At 48.9% G+C, this 23,065-nt stretch overlaps 1 protein-coding gene across 1 annotated transcript in view; it reads right to left on the bottom strand.

The window, feature by feature from the left end:
* The window catches only part of LOC147706593 (uncharacterized), a 108,620-nt gene that overhangs the window by 43,352 nt on the left and 42,203 nt on the right, over positions 1-23,065 (bottom strand). The window lies entirely within an intron of this gene.

Raw genomic sequence — 23,065 nt, 5'->3', positions numbered from 1 at the left:
GATACTGTATGCGGTCACAAATGCTTAACTTATAACGTCTTTGAAGTAAAGCCTTGCTGCTCGCGCCACGCAACTTAAGAGGGAGAGCAGGGGTTATTTTAGGTGTTAAATCTCCCTTACCAGAGGAGAGGGTCCCTACTTGTCACAAGTAGCTACCTGTGCCAACAAGAGACCCCCAAATCTAACACCCACCCTTCTGGCTTACGTCCTTGATACTGTCATACCAACAGGGGCCTCAGATCACAATACCAATCATCTATGGCTCAATCTGGGTGTGTTGAGACCACCGCTGAGTCAATGGAGAATGAACCTGTCTCACTGTAAATTGCCTGACAACAACTACGCTCCCAACTCGAGGTCTTTTTGGAACATAATAAAGAGTCAATTGACTCCCCTAATAAACTTTCGGCAGCAAGAAAGGCAACTTGAAGGGGATATATCATCTGAGACACATCCCATAGGACACAAGAGGCCTCCAAGACCAAAGCCAAACTAGAAATCAATGATAATGATATAATGGTACACTTTCATAGGCGAACACAATCTCGTCACTATTATCAAATTTGCCAATTATGAACCTACCAGCAACCCTGACTCAGAAATACATGGTCAAGAAGGCTCTGCAACCTAGTCCTGAGGTTACTGATTAACAGGTCACAGGTTGGGTGGCACGTAGCTGGCAGACAGTTGCACAAACAGTAAACCCAGGTCCCTCCACCAGACATGACCAGCAACACCATAGTGGTCTAGGGAACTTGGCCGCAATAAAGCACATATGGCCAGAAGGGTGTGCAGAATCCCAAAACACCATAAAGACTTTTGCCACATGAAGTTAGGAACACAAGCCAATCAGGACACAGTCCACACAGTACACGCAGTGATGAAGCACCCCTCATGCCGGAGGTCTAGACACATTACCCACTGGCCCACATTGTGTCCACCCTAGGTCATAGCACACCAACATTTGTTATCAAGGGCCTTATTTATGACTCCACAGACAAGGCCCCAATCTTTTAATAAACAAGGATCGCCATAAGCACTTCTAAGATTCCCAATAACGGTATAAAGACTCACTCAGATTGATCGTACTTTGAGACAGTCTGCAGGCTCGCTTCTGTAACTGTGCTCCTGGTCGAAGTGTTTAATTAAACGATCTGTTCCTGTTTCGCCAAAAACTTCTTCTCTTTAGTTTTTTCAAGGTAAATTCAGATTTTAGCAACATGGCGCAAAGACAAAATGGCTACCAGAACGTTCCACAAACAACATTCAACGCACATCCACAAGGCCGAGCGGCCACACCAGCTGAGGCAAATTAACAAAAAAACGAAGTTGTTTGTCATCTAAATCATTGTTGACAAGTTCCTCAATATCAGCATCAAGTGAAAGTAAAGATGATGGCTGTGCAATGTTGATGTTTCCCTCAGAGAAACATGCTTGTGTGGGACTAGTCGCATGTGACGAAATGCACAAGTGAAAGAAGAGTCGGCATGAAAAAGCACCCAAGTCTTTCAAACATTGTCCAAAGATTACTCCAAAGATAAAAGGGTGTTCGATACCTTTCATCATCAACTGTGGTGCATGGATAAACATTATGCCTGAGAAGAAGCACAATGGATTATCTCCATTGCCCCAACTTATGCCATTGAAAACTAAAATATATACATCGGCTGCCTTGACACCCTTAGAAAGTCAAGGTTCATTTGAAACTACGATAAAACACAAGAATACCCAAGTGCAGGCTCCCATTCATGAACTTCCAGGTACGGCGTCCAGTGCCTGTTGACTCACCATCAGCACAGCTGCTGATTTGGGACTGATAGCATGAATGCTCACCAAGAAATAGTATGTCAGTACCCTACGTTATATAATTGGTTAGAAAAACACAAGACTAAGAAAGTACAGTAACATATAAAGGAGGATTTCTGTTGTTTTGCTCAGAGACACAGACGGCTGCATTTCATTTGCAGAAGGCAGTTGAAAAAGAACTTGAGTCAATACTCATACGTGATATCATTGAATGTTCCACTGGTCCGATGCCATGGGTTTCTCTCATAGCGGTAATCCCCAAAAGAGACAGTGAAGGAGCTGTACGCAACTGCCTTGACATACTTAATGAACGAGGCAATCCAGGTCAGCCCATTGCTGAAACGATAACACAATTAAATGGTGCGACGGTCTTCACTAGCCTGATTTAAATAAGGGATATCATCAGATGGAACTCGAGGAGAATTACAAGGACATTACACCCTTTTCTGCAGCTATTGGTCTGTTCTGATATAAAAGACTAGGGCCCATATCATCAAGAAAGGGCGATACATTATCGCCGCTTTTATCGGCAGGAAACTGCTGCTAAAGCGACGATAATGGGCTTGATAATATGCCCTTGCGAATTCACATAGAAGCCCAGGTTCTGGTGTTAACCTGGGCTTCTATGGGAATTCACAAGGGCATATTATCAAGCCCGTTATAGCTGCTTTAGTGGCAGTTTCCTGCCGATAAAAGCGGCGATAATGTATCGCCCTTTCTTGATAATATGGCCCCAAATTTTGGTGTGTCATCTGCTGCAGAGCTCTTCCAAGACATCATTCGATGTATCATACAGCCTGTCCTAAATGCTTTTAATTATAGTGATGACATATTGGTTTTTGGAGCTTCACAGAAGGAATGTGACAAAGCTCTCACACAAGTATGTCTTTCACTAGCTGATGCAGGTTTATCTTTGAATGCCGATAAATGTGAGCTCCATAAAACAAGTAAAATTCTTTGGCCATATCTTTTCTGATGGGGGCGATCCAGCTAGAGTGCAAGCGATGTCAACGTCCAGTTCCCTACAAGACATTTCCATTTTACAGTCATTCCTTAGCATTGCCAGTTGCCACTGTAAGTGCTCCGTTAAGAGACTTGATGAAAAAGAGTGTTTCATTTCATTGGTCACGAGAATGTGAGTAAAGCTTCAAGAAAATCAAACAAAGAATAGAGAACACCACTGAAATGGCATACTTTGATCCAAAGCTTTAAACAGAGGTTATTAACACCAGCCCTGTTGGGTTAGGTGCTATCTTTACACTGCAAAGCAGTTAGCAAAATGCTGGAAGGCATAGTGTAGCATACTCAAGCAAAGGTTTGTCCCAAACTGAACCTACTTATTAACAAAGAGAAAGAAAGTTTAGTGGTGTGTGGTCTTGCGAACATTTCAATATATTCTTTTATGGAAATCCTTTTCACACCTGTGACCATCTTTGGCAACCCAAAAGCGAAGATGCCTCCTGGCATTGAACATTGAGGTCTAAGATTACAACAGTACAACTACACAATGGTGCATCGTCCAGGAAAAGATCAAAAACCTGCTGACTATTTCTATTTCTCAAGTCAACTGAAGCCTACATACATTTCATTGTGAAATCGAGCAGACCAGCTGCCATTTCATTGGAACAAATCGCTACTGCCACGAGTCAAGATAGTGACATGTTTAAACTGAAAGACATTGTCACTCATCAGTCGTGAAACCAGCACTCTCGACTTCTCATTCATGATAGTGAATAACTGGGGCCATTTTTTAGAAAGTGCCCCGGGAGCACCCATGATATGGACACTGGTGACAGTTCACCTTTCAAAAACAAAATCTTTTGTCAGTCTGATCAAGTCAAGCAAAGCATCAGAGCTGAAGTCAGCAAGGTGATGGAGTTAGGGGTTATTGAACATTCTGAGAGCCCCTGGGCCAGCCCAGTGGTTCTAGTTCCCAAACCTCATCCACAAGGTGGAAAGAGAGACATGAGGTTCTGTGTGGACTATAGAGGGCTCAACTCTGTCACCAAGACAGATGCTCACCCTATCCCAAGAGCAGATGAGTTGATAGGTAAATTGGTTGCAGCCAAATTTCTAAGTACCTTTGACTTAACTGCAGGGTACTGGCAAATTGGCATGGCATTAGGAGCAAAAAGAAAACAGCATTTTCCATACCCGATGGGCATTATCTGTTTACAGATATCCCCTTTGATTTAAAGAATTGCCCAACCACCTTCCAAATGTTGGTGAACCAAGTCCTTGCTGGATTAGAGACCTCTTGTGCACCATATCTTGATGATATTGGTGTCTTTAGTTCCACCTGGCAGGATCACCTGATCAGCCTTTGGAAGGTGGGCTGGGCAGCTCCAACAACCCAGACACAAGTCAGGGCATTCCTTGGCTTCACTGGGTACTGCAGGTGGTTTGTGAAGGGATATGGCTCTATTGTGACTCCCCTCACTGAACTTACCTCCAAGAAGATTCCCCAAAAGGTAAACCAGACAGTTAGCTGTCAAAAGGCTTTTGACACCCAGAAAGAGGCAATGTGCTCAGCACCAATTATTAAACCTCCAGACTCTACCAAGCAGTTCATTGTGCAGACTGATGCCTCTGAGCTAGGGATAGGACCGGTCCTATCCCAGTCCAATGATGAAGACTAACCCTGGGCGTTGTTCGTGAAGTAGCGCTATGCTTAGTTACGCGAAGTGCACTTCGCACTATGCGAGCTACGTGTAGCACTACGCGAACTACGTAGTACCCTGTTTGCACTGTGCAAGATGCCGTTTTCAATGATTGCACAGTGCGGACAAGCATCCGGCACTGTGCAATCATTGAAAACGGCATCTTGCACTGTGCGAGCTGTAGTTTTCTGCTGCTCGAGTAGATTTTTACTCTGGCGGCAGCTTTCTCAACGTGGACTGGTAGTTTCTCATCGCGAGCGGTTCGAGCATACGCGACCACTCGCAATGAGAAACCTGACCTCCCCGCGTTGAGAATCTCACCGGGAGGTTTATTTTCCACGCTCGTGTTCGGCAAATTGATGTTACTGATCGCGAAGAAGGAAAAAGTCTCGCCAGGATGTCATTTTGCTTGCTCCCGGTCGCCAACTTGACGTTGAGGACCGCGAGCAAGCCCAAAAATGACCGCTGCACTACTCTACGCTATGCATGTTTGCACTGTGCTACGTGCAGTTCGTGTAGTGCGAAGTTGCGCGAACTTCGCAAGTATAGCATAGTGCTTTACCCAGGGTTAATGAAGACCAAGACCAACTTGTTGCTTATATAAGCAGAAGGCTTCTCCCCAGGGAGCAGCATTGGAGTGCAATTGACAGGGAGGCCTTTGCTGTGGTTTGGTCCCTGAAGAAGTTGAGACCATATTCGTTTGGAACTCACTTCTTAGTTCAAACTGATCACAGACCTCTCAAATGCAGATGAAAGGTGAAATCCTAAAGAGTTGAGGTGGTCTGTACAGGGAATGACCTTTGTAGAGGAACACAGACCAGGGACGGCCCATGCCAATGCGGATGTACTTTTGAGGTTCTTCCACTTAGAAAATGAAGACTTTCTAGGGAAAGGTTGGTCTCATCCTCTTTCATTTAGGGGGATTGTGTGAGAAAGTGCCCTCTTTCTGCATGGTTGCCCCCACTTTTTGCTGAACTGCTGATGTACTTTGACTGAGTGTGCCCTGGGATCCTGCCAATCAGGTGCCCAGGGCCTATGTTCTTTCCCTAAAACTGCTTTGAAGACCAAACCCAATTGGCACTCTCTGATCATAGGTCAGTCCCTGGTAAATGGTACCACAGGTACCCAGGGCACTGTTGCCAGGGAAGGACGCTAAGGACTGCAGCACTTATTGTGCCATGCTTATGGTGCCACGCTTAGAGGCCCATTACCTTTACACTCACACACTGCCTTTGCAGACTGTGTATTTTGGCACAGAACAAAGTAAAGAGTCGACATGGCAAACATCCCTGTGTGCCATGCTGACAACCCACTGCCCTGGCATAGATCAGTCACCCCTCTAGCTGGGTGCACTATACCAGTGGTGAGGGCACAGGTGCATGAACCCTGTACCCCTACAGTGTCTAAGGCCATTCTTAGACATTGTAAGTGCCCTCGTATACTCCTTTTCAAATGTAATCTTTTATTAATTTTAATTCTTGTGCCTTATTGTGTTTTGGGGGGATCCTACCTATTGTTTTGTGGCATTTACCTGGGAGGAGACCAGCTCCTGCAGTAAGCACAGTGCCATAGCCGAATTGCCTGGAAATCATAGAGCATTATTAGGAAGCGTGGTAGAGAGGTAGTATTAACCCTCTCTACCATAGAGCTGTGTGTGGAGCCAGAGGTCAGCGGTCGAGTGTTCAGACCTCTGACGCTTTAAATGGTCAGCTGCAAAGCTGGCACGCCAAAGGCAAGCCCATCTGTGCTCATCTGCGCCCGACCGGGCCTAGGGACCCTGCCCAATTACAGAGAATACATTACTCAAAGGTGCAGCTTCTATCGCTTGGACAAGCTACGACGCCATGCAGGGACGGAGGGGCTACTGGAAACACATGTCGAGGGATTACAGGTATGCAAGCTCTGCAAACATACAATAAATATCAGGGGCAAAGTAATTTAGATGGACCAAAGTGCCAACCAGAAAAACCCTCCCTGAGCCTTGCCCTTATCAACTGTCACTCGCTCCCCAGACATAAAATTCAAATTCATCTGCTTTTGGAGGGGGCAGTTTTGACGCTCTGTTCATTACTGAAACCTGGCTTAATGATAACTCAGCCCCAGACATTCTGATGGCCGGCCCCCAGGGTTCCATATTCATAGACCAGACCATATTTGTAAGGTAAGAGGAGGAGGAGGACTAGCGATTGTGATTACAGAGGAGTTTAAATTTGTTCTCCAACATCTCCCTCTCAGGGACTGTGAATGTGGTCAATTTACCATTACTTTCTCACCAACCCACAGCTTCTTGGGGCTGCTAATGCACAGGCCCCCTGGGCCCGAGGTGGAGTTTTTAGATGGATTTACAGACATAGTCTCCAGTCTATTGATGAAGAAAGCCCATATCACTATCCTAGTCCTGCTACTGCTGCCGTATTCCAGTCCAGGTTTTGCAGAGCTCCAGAGAGCCCGAGCACCGGTTGATGCAAGCGGGTGGGCACTAGGAGGACGCCGTGCTGCTACTCTCTGCACTCTACCCAGACCATTCCAGCAAAGCTATTTGAGACCTGCCAAGGCTTATTGACTGCTACCCCCGAACAGCGCCATAGGTGGGATATATCATAACACCCATTGTACCCCCTGGGTTTAACTTAACCTGGTTCACGGTTATCCATACAAGTTGAGGATCCCCATCCATGAGGAGCATGTAACTATACTCCTGGTGATTACGCGTTTCCCATTCCAACAAGGCGGGATGAGTCAATTTATATCCTGCATACCCACCATGTATTATGCGTTACTGATCTGCACTGGCTTCCCTCCCCAGCCCAAACTCTTTGATTTCACGCCTGATGCTAGATCCGCCGGGTACTGTTGACACCCATTGACCCTAACCACTAGGTGAGTAACAGCGACACCTATACCAAGGTTAGATAATACAGTCTAATGGATAATTGCTGTTTTTTGGTTTTAATTGCTTTTATTCACATACTAGTCACCTTTCCCACTAGTATGCCACTCCTCACAGTGTGTTCACATTCATGCACAGTGTACCTTTGGTCACTATATTATCACTTGTTGTTACTTACCTGCTGTTTTCTTTTTTGTCTCCCACAATTCTAGGTAGGAACAGTGTCAGGCAGGTAGTACAACCCAAGTGTTTTGTTTAAACTGATACTTACTAGATCATGTTTAGTAGATAGTAGTTCCCTAATAGGTCCTGAAGAATCGCAGTCAACGAACTATATGCGAGAAACATGTCGACCACACCTTTTGCACTTATAGCTCCGGTTTACCCTGGGAAACAATAGTTCCCACGAGTACCGGCTATCTCTGATTTTACTTGTGGCAGAGGACCACCAGAATAAAATTGTTTCCGGTACCTCATGCCACATTTTACCCTCACCCACACTTTCTACTCTTTCCTGGCCCCTTACCCGCACTTCACCATAAGGCAGTTGGATAAAAGATCTCCGATAAAGAGCCCCTCTTTGAGGTGAGCCCGTTAGGCATTGCACCGCCTGCCCGACGAGGAGCATTGCCTATGATGAAGCATGACACTCGCAAGGGTGTGTGAGGCCATTATATCCAACACATTGGATACCCAGGGGTGGTTGTCCAATTGAACACCAACCCCTCCCCTAGTGACCTACACCTCTCCTTCCCCCCCCACCCCCCACCCCCTTTTCTTTTAGGAACAGCCCCGTCATCACTTTGTTGTCTGATCCTTTGGGCTACGACTGCGGCTGGACCTTCCATTCCTTCTTCCAGTGAATGGTAACATTAGCCCCACTGGATCGTAACAGATCCTTCCCCCTACTTGTTGCTATAAGGCTTCCAGGCACTCACATTTCTTGCCCCGCACCTCTACTGCTCTACTGCTGGAGCACGGAGCACAGTGGCAAGAGCGTGGTACCGGAGTGAGCCTGTGAGAGCTGCATGAGCTGGTGAGCAGGTGAGCGGGGGTCCGGCTCTGCGTGATCTGTGCCACCGGCAAGGACAGAGAATGGAACGGCATCAGGAGGGCCAGCGGGTCGAGACAGGTTAAGCAGGTTGGGCTGCAGCTGTGCTCTTTACCTGCTCCCTGCTCCCCTGTTCTCTTTCTCCAGACCTGCTTCATCTTATTACTTCCCTCAGTCCTGAGCACCCGAGCACCCCGTGGCGAGGGCCAAAAGTGCACCCCCGGGTATAAGAACTACACCTGACCCCGCGGTGCTCAGGGCGGGCAGGGGGTAGCATAGGGGGGCCACGTGGAGCTCCATCTCAGCCGCACCAGTCTTTCCCCCCAGTGGGCCTGGGGCTTGTACTGGGACTGGGGGCCTCACTAACACTCTTCAGCACCCACTCTCAGCGCCTACATTTCATTACCCCGCTAGAGGCATCAGGCCTGGGGGCGGGGGCGGGGCGCCAACGGCGGGTCTAACAAAGGAAAGCACCAAAGCAGCAAACAAAGTACCTAACATCAAGCACCAAGCATCAATTAGCCAAACAGACCAAAAGGCTGAAAACCAAAAAGGACAAAAAGACAATAAAGTCTGGCTGAGTACAGTATAGCTCCCGCAGCAAATCGAATTGAGCATGCCAGCACGTGAGCGATAGCAGAGGAGTGGCAGCAGAGGGGGGCAGCGACTAGCATTCTGCTGACCTGCTGCACACAGCCCAAATGAGGTCAGGCAACACAAGAGAGGTATTGCCACTCAAAACAAAGGGCAGAAAAGGGAAGAAAAAATATCACGGAGTGGAGCAAAGTGCAGAACTAAAACTAGTCACAAATGTAGCCACAAGAGATCAGCGACAGTGCGAGATGATAGCACGTACAGGACCGAGTAGAGCTATATGCTCCAGCCAGCCTCAGATATATATGAAATTTAACTTTCTAAGGGACCCTGGGTCAGCCCTCTTTTCAAGCACCATAACTTTTAAAGGTTTGCAACCTCCGCTGCTACCTTTATAGACCCAAGATCCCACCCAAAGCGCAGCACCTAAAGAATACAACAACGAAGACAGGGCTCCAGACCAACAGATCCATCAACTCCGAACCATGCTACAACCGCCAGGGGCGCAAATGCCAGAAACTGCACCTCACGCAGGTGCGCCTGGGAACTTGGGATCTTCCCCTACAAAAATCAGACAACAGTGCGGACCTCAAGACATCCCTACCGTGGAATACATGCTTCAAGAGACCTCCATACCACTATCACAATCAGATGCAAGGGTCGAGGACTGGGAAAGCAAAACAACAAATGCGACGGGTGACACTAATGAAGCTACAAGGAGAACAGGCACTGAACAAGTCAGCAAAACTGATGCTAGCCTCAGAAACAACGTCTGGCTCAGGACCACAGCACCCCTATTAAAAGAATGGATATTTCAAACAAAAATATACTCTCACCTACAACTAAATCACCCCTTGACCAGGGGCGTCCACAGATACAAAATAGAGGAACGGGAGTGGGAGCATGCCCACAGGAATTAAATCAGAAAGAAGAGGGGAGGGTGTTTTTGTCCTATTTGAACACACAAGAATGGGAAGACATGCTCGCAACCTATTCACCAGGTCACAAACAAAAACAGGATCAGGTACTGGATCAAAGGGAGGATATCATCACAGAATCCTCTGGGAATGTTCACCCTACGGAACAACCAAAAAATTGTGAAGAAAAGCTTGCGCAAACAAACGAACAAAATACCGGCGTCCCTGCTAAACCCAATACAACTGGCTGTTAACACACTACAATTTCAATCTGATAAAATGGAGATCCAACTAACACTACTGAATACACTGGCAGTATTGACTGCCGGTATTGACAAGAGATTGGGAAATTTGAATGGCCCAATAACAAGAGCACAATCCAGCTGTCAACTGAGATGCAATTGCGACCAGGTCATTGGCAAACTATCTGCCTTGCCTTCAATTTTAAGCAGCCTGGTGAAGGATATCAAAAGTGTAACAGCAAGGAAATCGACAAAAAGCCAGAGCGATTTCACCACCTTGGAGGGACCAATCAATGATCAAATAACCAGCAATATCCACAGAGGCAACGTCAAGGTGGATACAAAAAAAAGGGTGGTCCTGAAAACAGAGGATCTCCAAAACTTAATGCAAAGCAACGCCGCCAACTGAAAAGGAAGGGGAGCAATCAAAAGCTTAATACAAATGCTACAGCTAACTTTCCTATATTCTCAGACCCAGCCAACAAATGAGACACTAAGGGCCCGATTCACAGAATGAATTTAAGACTAAATCCTAAACTTACTACTATTTGGTATTCACAGAATGTAATTACTACTTTAGGTCTGCACTCGGGCCGGAAATTCCGACCCGGAGGTGGGGTTTCCGGCCCGGAGGCGGAGCTACTGGCTTGGGGGTGGAGCTTGCAGCCCAGAGGTGGAGCTTCCAGCCCGGAGGTGGAGCTTGCGGCCCAGAGGTGGAGATTTCAGCCATGGCTAAATCCCCACCTCTGAGCCGGAAGCTCCGCCTCCAAGCCGCAAGCTCCACCTCCGGGCCGCAAGCTCCACCTCCGGGCCGCAAGCTCCGCCCCCAAGCCGGAAGCTTTGCCTCTGGGCCGGAAAGTCCGCCTCCGGGCTGGAATTTACGGCCCGAGTGCGGACGTAAAGTTAGTAGTCTTAAATCTATTCTGTGAATACCGAAAGAAGTACGTTCACTCTGTGAATCCCGAAAGTAGTAAGTTCACTCTGTGAATCCCGAAAGTAGTAAGTGCATTCTGTGAATATCAAATAGTAGTAAGTTTAGGATTTAGTCTTAAGCTCATTCTGTGAATCGGGCCCTAACACAGTTGATGGAAGCTCTGCAAAACAAATACAACTGTCTCCAAACATCCCACGGATCAAGAAGAAGCCCCACATCAGGCTTCGGTAATTAGGGCCCATGGTGAAAATTGTAATGACAACAGACAGAGAGCCTCACCTAGGGCTCTTATGGAAATAAAAGAAGCGAATAAACAAGATACCATTATCACCCCTATAACAACAAACCTGGACAGAGGCCGCAAAAATCAGCAAAATCAATGCAAGGATATGAGGAAAGACTCAATGGTTCCACATAACAAATCTGCACACCCCCAAGAAACAAGGGGAGAATAGTGGAACGCCAAGGCCCAAAAGCTAACTTATACAAACGATAAAAATACCAACACGAGCCCAAACAATAGGCCAAGAAGGGAATTCGGCAGAATGTCAGACTGGCTAGTTGGGCCAAACCAGGAGCCATCGCTTAAAGAACCTAAAGGGCCTGTTACACTGCTTAACAGCAGCTCCATTTTGAGGTTCCTAGACGGAGGGACACAGCACGGGGCAAGTTTGAAAACAAACCTCCCCTACATCAAGCAAACAGAAGCCCACCACCAGAAATGCCACGGCAGATGCATCAAGTACTAAACTGGAAACCCAGTCCAAAGAAATATTCAGCAGCATACTTCGACCCGAACTGCCCGACACAGTAATCCCATTGCTGCCAGTAAAACAAAGAACTCACCAGGCACCAGAGGCTATTGTATTCTATCTCCTATACACCTCCAAGGGTTTTCAAGACATACTAAACTGAAGCAACATCCTAAGACTAACGGCGTCAATACCTTTACTTGCTGACATAAGGTCTATGGATCTACTCTCCATAGAGTTCATACATTCCACCAACCCTCTATGTCCAGATCCAACAAAAAGAACGTGGCACACAAGTGAAACTACAGAGGCAATTTTAGCCGAATCAGACATTTTTCAAAGCTGGGGCATTAAAATCGCCCCCTTCCAAATACCATCCTATCCATCGCCATTACTAAGCAACGCAACCTCAGAACCAAATACATGTCAATCACATCAGAACTGCGTACTTAGAGGAGCGCGGGGAAGATCCCGTCAACAGAGCACAAACTCTGGTCGGGACCAACAAAAAACAGCTCCTCGGGCAGTTGCCAGAACAAGAAGGTCTGAACAAGGAATCAGTATCGCGCACTATCACCTTAGGCACTGAGGAGCATTGACGAGATTGAAGAGATAGAAACCACAAAATAGCAATTGAGTCCCCTCTCAGACTATGTTCAAGGAACATTAACAGCTTAGCTACGAAAATCGAGGATCCAGATTTCCTGCAGTATGTAACAACTTTCTACATAATCTTCCTACAGGAAACCTGGCTCTTGGCTCCTCAGCACATTGAGGGCTACACTTGCTTTGGAACTTCAGCAATAAGGATGGGCAGATTTGGCTACTGCTCTAGTGGGTTGGCAACCTACGTCTCTACAACAAGCAAACCTTCATCAACTCTTATGGACTCAACGTCAAATGCAACAATAGCAGTCAGAGTAACAATCCTCCCAGAGGGCGAAGAAATGGAGGTGTGCCTGATCAACTCGTATGCCCACCCTAAACGCAAAGGGAAAGACTCTATAGCACTTGCAAATCAAGCAGCAAAGCTTGCTACAGCAATGGAAAACCCAATCTTCATCTTGACAGGGGATCTAAACTAGTATCTTATAGGTTCTTCACAAGGAGAGGAGGTGACTATGCAAAACAGTATCCACAATATCTCTATACAAAGTCACCCACCGCATTGAAGGAAGAAGTACTGCAATAATCGCCAACTTGCAGATCTAGAACATCTAAATCTTCGAGCCTTGAATGGAAGATTCCCGGATGACACTCCACCAGTTGACTCTTACTATTCCCCTACAACAAGCTCTATATTGGACTACACCTTTGTAAGTCTTGCACTCTTCCCATACATTACTGGATATAGAATGGGAGATACGGGTGACAGCGACCATTGACCCCAAGAACTCCAAATAACAGCAACTGCAGTAAGACCAGTCAGCACGGATGCAACCCTGGGGTGTATTTCTACGTCCAACCTAAGAAGGATAAAATGTACAATAAATAACACAAATTCTAAGGCGGAAGCAGCAATCCAACTCTTTAACTCACTAACAATCAGCCTCAAAGACAAAATAGACCATTGGAAACAGTTCACAGCCAAGTTTCTAGACCGACATGCAGTAACTAGTATCAAAAAAAGTAACTACCAGAAAGCCTGGAAGGAAAATAAAATCTTGAAGGTCCAAAAACAACAGCAGAAACACTCCAAAAAATAAATAAATGCAACTCTGCGCAAGCTGAGAAGACTCCCAGGGAACGCCACTGCACAAGCCTCCTTGAATGAGCAAAGGGCAAAATTAAAGAGTCTGAAATGGAACATCAACAGGGAGCTTGAGAATGAGGTGTGGGCAAAACTTCTATACGATACAAAAAGCAACAACAGCGCCCCCTTCAGGAAGACTGTGAATGGGATTATTCATCCACACCATAAGGGTATAGGGTCAAATATTTCGGAAGAAAATTGGGTGAAATTCCTAATGACCCACTTCAATAATCAAATAGACAGTGCTGGAACTCAAATGGCCAATAGTAAACAGCCGGAGAATAAGCTGGCGCAATCAAAACGGGGACAAGGGATCACGAGCAGCCATACAAAGAAAGGTTAATCAGGGCTAGGGGAAGAGTGGGGCCTTAAGGGACCCCTTGTGACAGAGAGACTGAGTAAGGGTGATTTGTCTGCGTAAAGAATTTAGGAATGATCGCTCTTTAGGGCTTCAAGAAGAATGCAATCTTCTATGCTTTTCAAGGCCACTGTCAGGCGGAGGAGAATAGCGAGTATATAGGTTTAACTCACTAATACATACATCATCGACTTAGTGCTACGGGTAAAGCCCCACCCTCTTTAACATCTACATGGCCCCTCTCGCGACCATCGTAAGAAACCACGGACCCAAAATCCTCCCTTACGCCGATGACACAGAGCTGATCCTTTCCCTCACCAACAAACATACAACAGCGAGAACCAACTTCCACAGCAGGATGTAGGCTGTGGCCACCTGGATGAAAGATAGTTGCCTCAAGCTCAACTCGGACAAGACCAAAGTACTCATCCTAGGATCCACCCCCTCAGCCTGGGAAAAGCTCTTGGTGACCCACCACCATGGACCTTGCACGCACCCTCTGCATCATACTGGACTCCTTACTCTCAATGCACCACCAGATCAACACCATAACCTCATCCTCTTTCCAAACGCTTCACCTATTCTGAAAGACATTCAGATGGACCACCAGCAGACTAGAATACGGCAATGCACTCTATGCCGACATCACCCAGAAAAGGATCAGGAAACTTCAGGACGTCCAAAACGCCTCAACCAGACTCCACTGGCTCCCAGTCATTAAGAGAATCACCTTCAATCCTCACACATGCCCACAAAACTCTATGACGCAGGACCAGCATATCTGAACCGCCACCTATCTTTCCAGGCACCCGCCTGACAGCTTTGCTCCGCCCAACTTGCCCTGGCCTCCGTCCCACAGATCCACAAGGCCAGACCTGGAGTAAGATCCTTCTCCTACCTCAAGTCCTGGAACACTGTGCCTCTCCACCTCAGTCAATCACCCTCGCGGACCATATTCAGGAAGTATCTCAAGGCCTGGAAGACTGTGCCTCTCAACCTCAGTCAATCACCCTCGCGGACCATATTCAGGAAGGATCTCAAGGCCTGGAACACTGTGCCTCTCAACCTCAGTCAATCACCCTCGCTGACCATATTCAGGAAGGATCTCAAGACCTGGAACACTGTGCCTCCACCTCAGTCAATCACCCTCGCTGACCATATTCAGGAAGGATCTCAAGACTGAAACACTGTGCCTCTCAACCTCAGTCAATCACCCTCGCGGACAATATTCAGGAAGGATCTCAAAACCCGAAACACTGTGCCTCTCCACCTTGGTCAATCACCCTCGCTGACCATATTCAGGAAGGATCTCAGGACCTGGAACACTGTGCCTCTCCACCTCAGTCAATCACCCTCGCTGACCATATTCAGGAATGATCTCCAGACCTGGCAAACTGTGCCTCCCCACCTCAATCAATCACCCTCACTGACCATATTCAGGAAGGATCTCAAGACCTGGAACACTGTGCCTCTCCACCTCAGTCAATCACCAACACTGACCATATTCAGGAAGGATCTCAAGGCCTGGAACACTGTGCCTCTCCACCTCAGTCAATCACCCTTGCGGACCATATTCAGGAAGGATCTCAAGGCCTGGAACACTGTGCCTCCCCACCTCAGTCAATCACCAACACTGACCATATTCAGGAAGGATCTCAAGGCCTGGAACACTGTGCCTCTCCACCTCAGTCAATCACCCTTGCGGACCATATTCAGGAAGGATCTCAAGGCCTGGAACACTGTGCCTCCCCACCTCAGTCAATCACCAACACTGACCATATTCAGGAAGGATCTCAAGGCCTGGAACACTGTGCCTCTCCACCTCAGTCAATCACCCTTGCGGACCATATTCAGGAAGGATGTCTAAGTAAACAGGAGACAGCCTTGTGCGAACCCCAGGGTGGCCGACCTTGGAAGTGGAGAAGCAGGTTCAAGCCCCAGCAGGCCCGGACTGGCCGTTGCGGGCCCCGGGTGGGGGCCGGTTTTGGGCCCCTGGAGGCCGTTTTTGTTACAGGACCGTTTTTGCAGCAACGCCCTGTAACAAAATCGGGTGAAAACCGGCCCTGACAAAGAGCGCGGTCGCACCCCCAATCCCCCCCCCCCCCAGGGCCGGTTTGGGTTCCCAGTCCGGACCTGAGTCCCAGCCTTACCTCCACATCCTGTGACTCTGGGACCTCTGTTAAACTTCCATCCTTAAATAAATGTTCAATGTAATCTGGTGCTGATGGGAAACGCAGCAATGCCCTTGGGCCACGAGTGCCCTACATAAAACTGAAATAAGAATCTAAAAATCAAAATTTAGCATTAATTCTCTCTCAAATACTTAAATGAAGAAACCCCAAATTCTTCCAATAATTCTCATTTATTTAGATGCAATGACCCAAACCTCCTCCATTAAGTATGTTTTGAATGTTGTCAAGGTTTGTGGAACTCTCTTAGAAATGCACAATATTCTACTTACTTCATTATATATTTCCGGTTAACCCAAGGCCGAGCACAACTGTCTTTAATGCTGTGATCTTTAACGAATGTTATTGGAAGCGTGTAATACAGACCCATGGTGTGGCCCTCCTTATGGAAGGGGTGCTAAGCCCTCTGTAAGATTATCTTTACATCCATCTGGGTCTCCCTCTTGCTCCCAGACTGGAACTAGGGGGCATATTAGCAAGGAACCTCATTAAAATTATCGCCGTTTTAGCGGCAGGAAACTGAAATGAAAGTACTATGTACCCGCCTCGGGGTCATAATCAGGGCCGTCTTTCGAGCTGGTGGTGCCCGGTGCGACAATGTTTGTTGGCCCCGCTCCAATAACCTCCTTTTACATATATTCCCTCACTACCGCCCTTTAGCAGTGCCCCTTAGGTCTCCATAACCACTCTCTCTCAGATGCATTTATTTTGTTTTACAGCGCCAGTCACACCAGCGTAGGGTGTTGGAAAACTACATTACACACACATTACACAGAGACAATCAATAGTCTGAATGTAAATCAGTGTATCAGAAATGTCACATAAGACCGAGGACTACAAGGTGTAGGAGTCACAAGTCATCCCTACTGGTAGACAGTATAGTGTAACAGTGCTTGGTCTGGAGATGCACACACTCAGTATTTAAAATGTAACACCATGGTTGGGCGTTGTCTTTACTAATAAGAATTGATTTCTACCCATTAGAACCCTCTTTGCAACATTAGAATTATTAGGAAAGACTGGGGCGGAATAATAACCTCTAACCTATACCTTGCAGTTTGCATGCAGCTCTTTGATGACAGTTATTAGCTCACTGCCCTTTGTTAGGATTAAAATGTATAAACTGCAAGTAACAAAGGAGGCCTCTGACGGAAGCAGTAACACACGGTCCTGTTTTCATTATATGCTCTTTGTGATCTGTAGGGTACACTTGCTTTGCAGCAGGCACATTAACCCTCTGCGCTACTTTATGAGGCGTCAAAACTTCCACCAGAGAAAACACCATCTCTGCAGCATGTTCATCAATCTCCAGAGTTATATGGACACTTTTATTGTTGCCCTAAAGGTGCTGGAGTCCAGGAACGCCGCAACAGGTTCTTTTAAAACCATAATGTACGTGAAAACAGCACTCCCATCTGCCCCGCCCCAAAAGTAAGGGGTCGATTACGATGGTGATCCACGCGACATCAACCCTAAAATTCCCAATGCCAAATTAGGATGGCGGTGGGAATGTAAATGTTACTGCGGCGGACGGAAAGACCCTCTGCCGTGGTCCCGCAAGGCGCTCCTTTTCCACCCGCCTTGCAGGACCCGGTACAATGGGGAATTGTTGCGGTGCCGTGCAGGCACCGCCGTGGGCATTACGATGCCTGTCTTTTTTGGTGGAGATCCAAAAGATAGGTGGAGAATGACTTTGGGGGCCTATTGCGGGTCCCCGGGCTTTGGGGGGTGGAGTGCTTCACATGGGGGGGTACCTATGGTACTCCCTGCATTTGCATGTACTAGGTGGAAGGAACCGCACAAAGCCAGTCACGTTGTATATTCAAATGCACAACATGTATTTTTACATTGTGGCGGGTACTGCCGCCCACCGCAATGTAAAAATACAGGATGTACCCGCCAGTGTGGCGGGCGCATCCTAATTCGTATAGTGGGACTGCCGCACCTATGGTGGGCGGTCCCTTATGCCAATGCGATGATGGGCAGACGTCGTAATCGGCCCCTAGGGCCGGCCCTGCTACAATCACTAAGGCCTGAGAAGTGCAAGTGTCCGATGGTCACGCACAAGACCCTAAGCTCCTGGAGTAAGACAAGTGTCCGGGGCTCACACAAGACCCCGAGCTCCTGGAGTAAGACAAGTGTCTGAGGGTCACACACAAGACCCTGAGCTCCTGTAGTAAGACAAGTGTTCGAGGGTCACACAAGACCCTGAGCTCCTGGAGTAAGACAAGTCTCTGAGGGTCACACAAGACCCCGAGCTCCTGGAGGAAGACAAGTGTCCGGGGCTCACACAAGACCCCGAGCTCCTGGAATAAGACAAGTGTCCGGGGCTCACACAAGACCCCGAGCTCCTGGAGTAAGACAAGTGTCTGAGGGTCACACACAAGACCCTGAGCTCCTGTAGTAAGACAAGTGTTCGAGGGTCACACAAGACCCTGAGCTCCTGGAGTAAGACAAGTCTCTGAGGGTCACACAAGACCCGAGCTCCTGGAGGAAGACAAGTGTCCGGGGCTCACACAAGACCCCGAGCTCCTGGAATAAGACAAGTGTCTGAGGGTCACACACAAGACCCTGAGCTCCTGTAGTAAGACAAGTGTTCGAGGGTCACACAAGACCCTGAGCTCCTGGAGTAAGACAAGTCTCTGAGGGTCACACAAGACCCCGAGCTCCTGGAGTGAGACAAGTGTCTGAGAGTCACACAAGACCCCGAGCTCCTGGAGTAAGACAAGTGGCCGAGGGTCACACAAGACCCGAGCACCTGGAGTAAGACAAGTGTCCGAGGGTCACACAAGGCCCCAGTTCCTGGAATAAGACAAGTGTCCGAGGGTCACACAAGACCCCGAGCTCCTCGAGTAAGACAAGTGTCCGAGGGTCACACACAAGACCCTGAGCTCCTCGAGTAAGACAAGTGTACGATGGTTACACAAGACCCTGAGCTCTTGGAGTAAGACAAGTGTCAGAGGGTCACACAAGACCCCAAGCTCCTGGAGTAAGACAAGTGTCCGAGGGTCACACAAGACCCCGAGCTCCTGGAGTAGGGCAAGTGTCCGAGGGTCACACAAGACCCGAGCTCCTGGAGTAAGACAAGTGTCCGAGGGTCACACACAGGACCCCGAGCTCCAGGAGTAAGACAAGTGTCCGAGGGTCACACACAAGACCCTGAGCTCCAGAGGTAAGACAAGTGTCGGAGGGTCACTCAAGACACCGAGCTCCTGGAGTAAGACAAGTGTCTGAGGGTCACTCAAGACCCCGAGCTCCTGGAGTAAGACAAGTGTCCGAGGGTCACACACGACCCTGAGCTCCTGGAGTAAGACAAGTGTCTGAGGGTCACACAAGACCTTGAGCTCCTGGAGTAAGACAAGTGTCCGAGGGTCACACAAGACCCCGAGCACCTGGAGTAAGACAAGTGTCCGAGGGTCACACAAGACCCTGAGTACCTGGAGTAAGACAAGTGTCCGAGGGTCACACAAGACCCCTAGCTCCTGGAGTAAGGCAGGTGTCCGAGGGTCACACAAGACCCCGAGCTCCTGGAGTAAGGCAAGTATCTGAGGGTCACACACAAGACCCCGAACTCCTGGAGTAAGACAAGTGTCCGAGGGTCACACACAAGACCCTGAGCTCCTGTAGTAAGACAAGTGTTTGAGGGTCACACAAGACCCTGAGCTCCTGGAGTAAGACAAGTGTCCGAGGGTCACACAAGACCCTGAGCACCTGGAGGAAGACAAGTGTCCGAGGGTCACACAAGACCCCGAGTACCTGGAGTAAGACAAGTGTCCGAGGGTCACACAAGACCCCTAGCTCCTGGAGTAAGACAAGTGTCCGAGGGTCACACAAGACCCCGAGTACCTGGAGTAAGACAAGTGTCCGAGGGTCACACAAGACCCCGAGTACCTGGAGTAAGACAAGTGTCCGAGGGTCACACAAGACCCCTAGCTCCTGGAGTAAGACAAGTGTCCGAGGGTCACACAAGACCCCGAGCTCCTGGAGTAAGGCAAGTATCTAAGGGTCACACACAAGACCCCGAACTCCTGGAGTAAGACAAGTGTCCGAGGGTCACACACAAGATCCTGAGCTCCTGTAGTAAGACAAGTGTTTGAGGGTCACACAAGACTCAAGGTTCTGGAGTAAGACAAGTGTCCAAGGGTCACACACAAGACCCTGATCTCCAGGAGTAAGACAAGTGTCCGAGGGTCACACAAGACCCCGAGCTCCTGGAGAAAGACAAGTGTCCGAGGGTCACACAAGACCCCAAGATCCTGGAGTAAGACAAGTGTCCAGGGATCACACACAAGACCCCGAGCTCCTGGAGTAAGACAAGTGTCCGAGGGTCACACAAGACCCTGAGCTCCCGGAGTAAGACAAGTGTCCGAGGGTCACACAAGACCCCGAGCTCCTGGAGTAAGACAAGTGTCAGAGGGTCACACAAGACCCCGAGCTCCTGGAGTAGGACAAGTGTCCGAGGGTCACACAAGATCCGAGCTCCTGGAGTAAGACAAGTGTCCGAGGGTCACTCAAGACCCGAGCTCCTGGAGTAAGACAAGTGTCCGAGGGTCACACAAGACCTCAAGCTCCTGGAGTAAGACAAGTGTCCGAGGGTCACTTAAGACCCCGAGCTCCTGGAGTAAGACAAGTGTCCAAGGGTCACACACAAGACCCTGAGCTCCAGGAGTAAGACAAGTGTCTGAGGGTCACACAAGACCCTGAGCTCCTGGAGTAAGACAAGTGTCCGAGGGTCACACAAGACCCCGAGCACCTGGAGTAAGACAAGTGTCCGAGGGTCACACTAGACCCCGAGTACCTGGAGTAAGACAAGTGTCCGAGGGTCACACAAGACCCCTAGCTCCTGGTGTAAGACAAGTGTCCGAGGGTCACACAAGACCCCGAGCTCCTGGAGTAAGGCAAGTATCTGAGGGTCACACACAAGACCCCGAACTCCTGGAGTAAGACAAGTGTCCAAGGGTCACACAGAAGACCCTGAGCTCCTGTAGTAAGACAAGTGTTTGAGGGTCACACAAGACCCGAGGTTCTGGAGTAAGACAAGTGTCCAAGGGTCACACACAAGACCCTGATCTCCAGGAGTAAGACAAGTGTCCGAGGGTCACACAAGACCCCGAGCTCCTGGAGTAAGACAAGTGTCTGAGGGTCACACACAAGACCCTGAGCTCCAGGAGTAAGTCAGGTGTCTGAGGGTCACACAAGACCCCAAGCTCCTGGAGTAAGACAAGTGTCCGAGGGTCACACAAGACCCCAAGCTCCTGGAGTAAGACAAGTGTCCAGGGATCACACACAAGACCCCGAGCTCTTGGAGTAAGACAAGTGTCCGAGGGTCACACAAGACCCCGAGCTCCCGGAGTAAGACAAGTGTCCGAGGGTCACACAAGACCCCGAGCTCCTGGAGTAAGACAAGTGTCCGAGGGTCACTCAAGACCCGAGCTCCTGGAGTAAGACAAGTGTCCGAGGGTCACACAAGACCTCAAGCTCCTGGAGTAAGACAAGTGTCCGAGGGTCACTTAAGACCCCGAGCTCCTGGAGTAAGACAAGTGTCCAAGGGTCACACACAAGACCCTGAGCTCCAGGAGTAAGACATGTGTCCGAGGGTCACACAAGACCAAGAGCTCCTGGAGTAAGACAAGTGTCCGAGGGTCACACACGACCCCGAGCTCCTGGTGAAAGACAGGTGTCCGAGGGTCACACAAGACCTGAGCTCCTGGAGAAAGACAAGTGTCCGAGGGTCGCACAAGACCCTGAGCTCCTGGAGTAAGACAAGTGTCCGAGGGTCACACACAAGACCCTGAACTCCAGAGGTAAGACAAGTGTCGGAAGGTCACTCAAGACACCGAGCTCCTGGAGTAGGACAAGTGTCTGAGGGTCACTCAAGACCCCAAGCTCCTGGAGTAAGACAAGTGTCCAAGGGTCACACACGACCCTGAGCTCCTGGAGTAAGACAAGTGTCTGAGGGTCACACAAGACCTTGAGCTCCTGGAGTAAGACAAGTGTCCAAGGGTCACACACAAGACCCTGAGCTCCTGGAGTAAGACAAGTGTCTGAGGGTCACACAAGACCCCGAGCTCCTGGAGTAAGACAAGTGTCCGAGGGTCACACACAAGACCCCAAGCTCCTGGAGTAAGACAAGTGTCCGAGGGTTACACACAAGATCCCGAACTCCTGGAGTAAGACAAGTGTCCGAGGGTCACACACAAGACCCTGAGCTCCTGTAGTAAGACAAGTGTTTGAGGGTCACACAAGACCCTGAGCTCCTGGAGTAAGAAAAGTGTCTGAGGGTCACACAAGACCCTGAGCTCCTGGAGTAAGACAAGTGTCCGAGGGTCACACAAGACCCCGAGCACCTGGAGGAAGACAAGTGTCCGAGGGTCACACAAGACCCCGAGTACCTGGAGTAAGACAAGTGTCCGAGGGTCACACAAGACCCCTAGCTCCTGGAGTAAGACAAGTGTCCGAGGGTCACACAAGACCCCGAGCTCCTGGAGTAAGGCAAGTATCTGAGGGTCACACACAAGACCCCGAACTCCTGGAGTAAGACAAGTGTCCGAGGGTCACACACAAGACCCTGAGCTCCTGTAGTAAGACAAGTGTTTGAGGGTCACACAAGACCCAAGGTTCTGGAGTAAGACAAGTGTCCAAGGGTCACACACAAGACCCTGATCTCCAGGAGTAAGACAAGTGTCCGAGGGTCACACAAGACCCCGAGCTCCTGGCGAAAGACAAGTGTCCGAGGGTCACACAAGACCCCAAGCTCCTGGAGTAAGACAAGTGTCCAAGGGTCACACACAAGACCCTGAGCTCCTGGAGTAAGACAGGTGTCTGAGGGTCACACAAGACCCGAGCTCCTGGAGAAAGACAAGTGTCCGAGGGTCACTCAAGACCCTGAGCTCCTGGAGTAAGGCAAGTGTCCGAGGGT

Source organism: Lissotriton vulgaris, chromosome 7, assembly GCF_964263255.1.
Source record: "Lissotriton vulgaris chromosome 7, aLisVul1.2, whole genome shotgun sequence".
NCBI classification, from domain to species: Eukaryota; Metazoa; Chordata; class Amphibia; order Caudata; family Salamandridae; genus Lissotriton; species Lissotriton vulgaris.
This window is presented reverse-complemented; position numbering and strand designations above follow the sequence as displayed.